A 7,349-nucleotide genomic window follows, 5' to 3' on the forward strand; every position below is an offset into this window, starting at 1 on the left:
AGAAACACCTGAAAAAAATGTTCAACATCCTTAAGTGAGAGAGAGAGAGAGAGAGAGAGAGAGAGAGAGAGAGAGAGAGAGAGAGAGAGAGAGAGAATCAGAACAGAGAAAAAAGCAATCTGGAAAGCTGTCTCAAGCAGAAATAGGTCACCATCAGCTTGGACCCACGATTTGACTTCAAGTCATTTGTTTAATAACTTTCTAAGCCAAGGCTGGTCCTTGACAGGCCCAAATGTTGATACACCAGTATCCCTTTGCCCCTGGGTGAGAGCAGCCATTGGAGAATTTATTCTCAGGAACATATTCTTGCTATTTGTGGTGTGCTTGTGAGGAAAGATAGTCCTTCTGGTAGACAACAGAGTTCTCAGGCAGAGACTCTCAGTCACCAGCTCAGTTGGGAAGGGACGCAGCGGTCTTTTCTCACTGTCCCGTGAGCAGATCATCCACTCTGAATTGTATGTGTCCTTGAGCCAACCATTCCTTCAGTGAACACCCAGAATGGCACATAGGTAACAGCATGAGAGAATGGAAAATGAGGTTGTACCTTATGAGATAAAAATATGCTACCTATAGAAGCCAAGAATGAAACCATACATTTTACCAAAACGACATCCCCTAAGTTCATAATCCTTAGTGAGATGCTAAGCACTCAAAGCCAGATGGACACAGTAAACCTCCAGTGATGGAAATGCTCATGGAGCAAAAGTCTACAGTGAACAGCAAGGGAGTGGAGACTGTGTGGCAAAGATAAGGCTGCTGTGCCTGGATGGGGAGAATATAAAACAGCATAGCTGCAAAGGAAGAAAGCATGTCAAGTCCTAAAAAACAAAACCCCAAAACCAAGCCAATCCACAACATCCAAAAAGTTTAAAAATAGAATCCTTGTAAGATCCAACAATTCTGAGATAAAGATTGGGAGCAGATCTTAGGAGCTTCCTGGGCATTTTTCTAACAGCATTCCAACAACCAGCAGAAGATGGAAACTGCCCAGGCTCCCATCACTGGTGCGTGTATAAACCTGTGTCATGTGCATGCAATGGAATATTTCCTTTGAAAAGGATAGATCTGACATATGCCAAAATATGGACAAACCTTAAGGACATTATGCTATGTGAAATGAGCCACTCACAAAAATATAAATATTATACAATTCTACTTATATAAGGTGTACCTGATAATAAAATTTGGAGAGAGAAAAAGTTGAATGATGGCTGTAAGGGCTAGAAGTTAATTGGGATCAGAAAAGGAAAAAGCTATTGGAATTCTGATCCCTCCACTTCTCATTTGTAAGTCTTAAATTCCCTTATCTCAGGTATAGTAGAGGTCTGTCATCCTGGTGTCTGCTGATGCAGCCCAACACAGTTGGATTCACTCGCTGCCCATTAGCACTACCTCCAATGCTAGGACCCCAAACATTTTAAAGAGGAAAGTTTTATGGGTTAGATAGAAAGTGTCCTTTCCAGAAGCTTCTGTATTAGGGGCTTGGTCCCCAGCTAATTGCACCACATTATTGACTGCTGATTGGGTGAAGATGTGCAATAATCAGTTCATGGCTGGATGGGCTGTTAGCAGGCGGGGCTTGTTTGTATAGGGTGTGCCTCTGAGTAGCACATCTTTGTCTCCCTATCTGTCTCTCTTCCTTTTCCTGGCTACCATGAAATAAGCAGTGGTGTTCTTCTTCCACCATGGTACTCGGCCTCAGCAGAGGTTCAGACACAATAAAACCAGCCAGTTACCACTTGACACCCGTAAAACCATTAGCCAAAATAAATGTTTTAACTTCAATTGTTTTTCTTGGGTATCTTTTCGGTACTGAAACCTAACACCAAGACACTATGGATTTTCCTGCTTTATTTTTCATTTCCAGTAGGAGTTCAGGTTGATTGGCATTCCCAAAGCCAAGACACAGTAGCCAACTGCCATTACTGAGAACTCGAGTTGACCATTTCTCCAATCACTGCTGGTGCTTGTCCGACTCAGAGACTACAACCTGAATAGCGGCATCAACGAGGCATCACCTTGACCAAAGGAAGCAGAGTGTGTGCTGAAGTAAGAATGTGCTCATGGCCTATTTGTGCAGCAGTTGGGTATATGCTGGAGAAGTGGTTTCATTCCTGATAGTGTTACGCATAGGGGATGAGAGGACTCTGGAGGAACCTTTTGAAAGTGTTGCCAATACTGCTTTTGTAACTGGGTAGCCTTGTGGTTGAGCATAGGCATTGACACCTCACAAGGAGTCTTTGGAGGACTCTACAGTGACTCATCACTGTAGGACAAACTTGGGCACCTTGGACTGGCCCTGTTTGAAGAATAGAATTCCCGCTGGAGACACCTTTATTTATAGCATCTGGTTCCCCTATTTCTCCAGAATCAAAGCCATTTTTCTCAATGATCTTGTCAAGTGCCCTATATTTGGATTCAAAGCTTAGGTACAGAACCTACTGCTGACCCTGTTCTGTTCCATGAAAATACTTCAAAAGAACTGCCTGATGCATTCTTATCTCTGTCTGTCTGTCTGTCTGTCTGTCTGTCTGTCTGTCAGTCTGTCTGCCTGTCTCTATATAAAGATTACTTGGATGCTACCTGAGTATCATCAGTCAAAATTTGCATGTTTTAGCAACTTCCATATTTAGCATTTTAACTCTTGTGTTTCTTTGCATTGTGTTTCATTGCATTCTTGTTTCTTAGCATGATTAGCACTGCATCCGTTCCTTTCCTCACGGTCATTCACAGTATTTTACACAGATGGCCTTTGTGAGTGTCACTCAAATGCTGATCTCTATCACTGAACTACACAGCCTCATGAGGGCAAGGTCTTAGCCAGTCTTGGCCACCACAGCAGGCTGACAATTAGCCTAGTGCTTGGCTTGGAAAATTATCACAGGACATGAATAACTATAGAGTGGACTCTGGAATTAAAAGGAAAACAAAACCTTGTGGAAACATAGCCATGTGTGTGATACTGGGCAAGCAAATATGGGACAAAATATTTTTGTGATGCACAGAGCAGAGTCCAGAAAGGTCATATTCATGTTAGTCCATCGAAGTTCTAAGCTGTCTGTCTTGTGTAATTGAGAACTGATAGGTTCTGTAAAGTAATTCACTTCCACATGTGAGTTACCTGAACTACCTGGCTGTTCAAGAGACCCAGCCAAGACTTTGAACTCAGTGATTTCTGCAGTTGACTTGGAAAGGGGGAAACAGAACTCTTGGGATCTTATCGATTTACTTAGGGTACATAGACCGTGTTCTTCAGTGGACAGTGGGGTAAGCATGGTTCTTGGGTTTATATATCCTTCAGGTTTGACTTTGTGTGTTTACCATTGCCTCTTTGAGCTGCATGTAGCCAGCAGAAAGCCCACCTAGCCTGTGAAAACATTATTCCCTTGCTCCTCAACACCCCCCTACTCCTCCTCCCTCGGCTTAGCTTAGGCAAAGTACACTTTATTGAATTCCTTTAATCTTTCCTGACAGATCAATTCTTCTGGGCTCTTAATTATTCATGTGGCTCCCCCTTAAATTTCCTTCAGGCTACTGGCTCTTTTGAGGCAGTAGGCTAGTTCTGTCTCAGGCAGCTCATTTATTTCCCAGGAGGTGGGCATCTGTGCTCAGAGCCAGAACTATAAAGAGGGCAGATGTGGGGATGGATGAGGAGGCGGGAAGGGGGGCAGTGGTAAGGTGTCCTGCAGGGAGTGGAGTTAGAAGGTCTCATTTTAAAATATTACTGTCCTGCTTAGGAGCCGGCAACGTTATTCAACATCTTCAGCAATCTCAACTGTAAAATAATTTTTTAAAAGTTCATTAATTGTCTGGGACATCACAAATATTAAGTAGTAGGGTGTCACAAGTGGACCCTCCCTGGGAACCTTTAGCAGTTTTATAAGCTTCAAACTTTTCTTCCTCTAGCACAGTGGCTCTCAACCCATGTGTCACAACCCCCATGGGGTCACATATCAGATATTCTGCATATCAGATATTTACGATTCATAACAGTAGCAAAATTATAGTTATGAAGTAGCAACAAAAAATAATTTTATGGTTGAGGGTCACCACAGCATGAGGAACTGTATTAAAGGGTCTCAGCATCAGGAAGTTGTGAAGTACTGCTAACATATGGTTTTCTGCACAGTAGCTCCTCCACAGCTGGCCATATGTGTATGTATATTCATACCATTGAGTCAGTATAGTTCTTTAATACAAGGTTTTACAGCTAAAATACACTCAGAACAAAGGAGTTTCCATGAAATTTTGGAAAGACATTATCCATTGGAACAGAATAGAATAAAGACCCTTTAACACAAGAACCTTGTTGTCTTGTTGATTGTAGAATTAGCCTCCTTGCAATTCTCATGCCTATATGACTTATCAACTATTCATTCTCCAACCCAGCCAAAGCACTGGATATCTTGTGACCAAGAAAAGAATGAAATCCTGAGCAATATGGGACCTTTGGTTACCCTGCAATAAACCACCTTTGCCCTCATACTGTAAGTAACTCCACCATAAAGTTAAACTACAAACACCATTTTATTGTGGAACAATGTTGCGGCCTGCCCGCAGTCCACAACACGAACGGTTCAACTGAGAATGGCAGTTCGAGCTAAAAAGAGAGGAATCTAGATGGGGCGGAAGAAAGAACGGAGCTAAGATAACATTCTGATCAAAGCTCAATTTTACTATTTCCAGACACTCAGTTATAAAGGAAGGGGGAGGGAACCCAATATCCCGCCAAGTAACTCAGGGTCCAGTAGCAGGACGAACACGTGTGTGCCTCCAGGCAGCAAAGGCAGGGTCCAGCAGTAGGCGTGGCAGGACGAATGAGCAGGAAGCTCCACCCTTGAGCAAGCAGGTTCCAGGCTGGGGGAAGGGAGGCCACAGAACAATGCCTTGACCATTTCGTTCTTTAATCTGGAATCTGAAGTCCTTCCCTAAAATCTACTACCCCAGCTTCATCCACGTGTCCTCCTCCTGCACATGTGGCAGCAAACAGCAGTTCCCTGTCTTCTGGTGTCCTTTCACACACTGGCCTTTATTCAGTTACTTTCTATCTATCAACCTAGTCTTCAGATGTGATTTTTCCTGTAGAGTCGATTAACACAAATCTAGATGACCACCAAATAGCTAGCCAACAGTCAGAGTGGAAGTCCAAGGCATAGGTGTGTCATAGTCAGATGTATGTTGATAAACTGAAAAATTACGTCTTAAATTATACCATGTAAAAATGCCCATGTAAAGCTGGGAATACAGCCCTGTGCCAGAGTCCCTGCCTACCATGTATATGGCACTACATTCAGTTCCTTTTAGTGATGGGGGACACAACAACATGGGAGTGAAGGCAATGGGGGACTTACATCCCCTTGTGGTTAGGTTGCTACTGTCCTCAGACAGACTCCCATTCAGCGCAAAGTTCACCCCACATAGATACAGAAGACCAGCTGGGATGTTCTTTGTGGTTTTTTTTCTATGAAAAAAAAATCCCTCTCTGCTAAGTCTATGAAACCTGAAAGGATGAAAACTAAACCAAGGAAACCCAGCAGCTGTCCCTTACTGATCCTTTTTGCACAATAATGAAGACAAAGATGTAAGGATGAAGAAGCTGATGGTAACGATGCCCAGGAGTGGACTGGGGACGGGGTGGAGCTGTACATACTTAAGCTGTGAGTGATTACATTAGACAGACACTCAGGAATGATCGGCTTTGAGCATAAAGACTCAATGGCTTTTTCTTGAGCCATTTTATAAGGATCTAGAGGTACGTTGCTTTTCATTGGTATGCCTGAGATTCTGAGTGTTATCTATGTCCATACCACACTGACCCCTCTCTCTGTCTCTGTCTCTGTCTCTGTCTCTGTCTCTCTGTCTCTCTGTCTCTCTGTCTCTCTGTCTCTGTCTCTGTGTGTGTGTGTGTGTGTGTGTGTGTGTGTGTGTGTGTTATTTGTATTGTAAGAAGACACTGTAAAATGATACCTTGGGGCAGTCTGGAAGCAGGTAACAAAGAGTATCACATAATAGCACTTACTGTTAATCCATGAAGAAAATAATGTGTTTCTTCTATTTCTGGTAATGGAGAAGTCCAAGACTGACCAGCTGCATCTTTTGCTGCATCCCATAGTGAGACAGAGCAAGAATATCAGCTTCTTCAGTGTTTTACCTGTGATGCTGAGGCCATTAGTGCCATGGTGAGGAAGCAGGAGCATCCTCTTGTCCTTCTCTAACCCTAACTGCTTCCCAAAGACCCATGCTCAAAATACCATCAAGAGAGGGATTTGAGGATTCCGTTTCTAGTAAACTCAGAGCAGGACACATTCAAACCAAACAAGGCTGGAGTACAGCTCAGTGGCAGAGTGATTAGCCATCATGAGCTCTTGGGTTCTATCTCCACAGTTAGGTAAAGAAAAGAAAGAGGAAGATAGACACCAGTGGATGGATCAAACTGTAGCTTAAAATCTGGTGCTCAGAAGACATCTAAACAGGGGCCAAGGAGCTGGCTCAGCAGGCTAAGTAGCTGCTGCACAAATATGGGGTCCTGCACTCACATAAAAAGCCAGATATGACATTGTGCCCCTGAGGTCCCAGCACTGGGGGCACAATAGGCAGGTCACAGGAGCTTGCTAACCAGACAATCTATAATCAAAGTAGCTACATGGTCAGTGATAGAGCCTGCCTCTAAAAGCAACTTGGGGTGAGGTGAGAAAGACACCCTAGTCAACTGCTGAGCTCTGCATGGCTGTGCAGACACACAGGCATCTGTACACACACTCGTACTCACACACAGAGCTACACTTGGGGCTTGGCAGAGACAAGGACAGGATGGCCTTCCCAAAAGATGGCAAGGGTGAGTGAGGGTGGGAGGGTACCTCCTGTGGTCAGAGGATTCTGAATTTTATAGTCTTGAGCAGGAGGCCTGGCATTCACCTTTCACAGAGCACTAGTCCATGCTTGAGCCTTTGCCTCTGTGTTTCTGCCTGTAAGTAGCCTTGTTGGGTCAGCTGGGATTCTATTGCCTTGGCCAAGGGCAGTTACAGGAAATATGCTCATCTGACAGCATGTTCATGACCAAGGTAACGTGAGCATTTAAATCCTCAAAGCCCTGCCTCCACAGTGACACACTTCCTCTAACAAGGCCACTCTCCTAATAATGCCACTTGCTATGGTTAAACATTCAAAGGCACTAATCTATGAGGGACATATCTATTCAAACCACTGCAGGCAGATGTGTCTTAATATACAGTTCTCTCTCTGTCTTCCTCTCTCTCTCTCTCTCTCTCTCTCTCTCTCTCTCTGTCTTTCTTTTTCCTCTCTCTCTCTCTCTCTGTCTTTCTTTTTCCTCTCTCTCTCTCTGTCTTTCT

At 43.8% G+C, this 7,349-nt stretch overlaps 1 protein-coding gene across 5 annotated transcripts in view; it reads left to right on the plus strand.

The window, feature by feature from the left end:
- Frmd4a (FERM domain containing 4A) overlaps positions 1-7,349 on the plus strand; it is a 584,600-nt gene that overhangs the window by 21,219 nt on the left and 556,032 nt on the right. The window contains exons 1-2 of one of the 5 annotated variants that reach the window (XM_029471438.1): positions 1,819-2,049; positions 4,390-4,487. The exons of the other annotated variants lie outside the window; for them this stretch is intronic. The gene's annotated coding sequence lies outside the window, so the exon portion shown is untranslated. Of the gene's footprint in view, positions 1-1,818; positions 2,050-4,389; positions 4,488-7,349 lie in introns of those variants that run through there. 5 annotated transcript variants of the gene reach the window in all.

Source organism: Mus caroli, chromosome 2 (genome assembly GCF_900094665.2).
Source record: "Mus caroli chromosome 2, CAROLI_EIJ_v1.1, whole genome shotgun sequence".
Classification (NCBI taxonomy): Eukaryota; Metazoa; Chordata; class Mammalia; order Rodentia; family Muridae; genus Mus; species Mus caroli.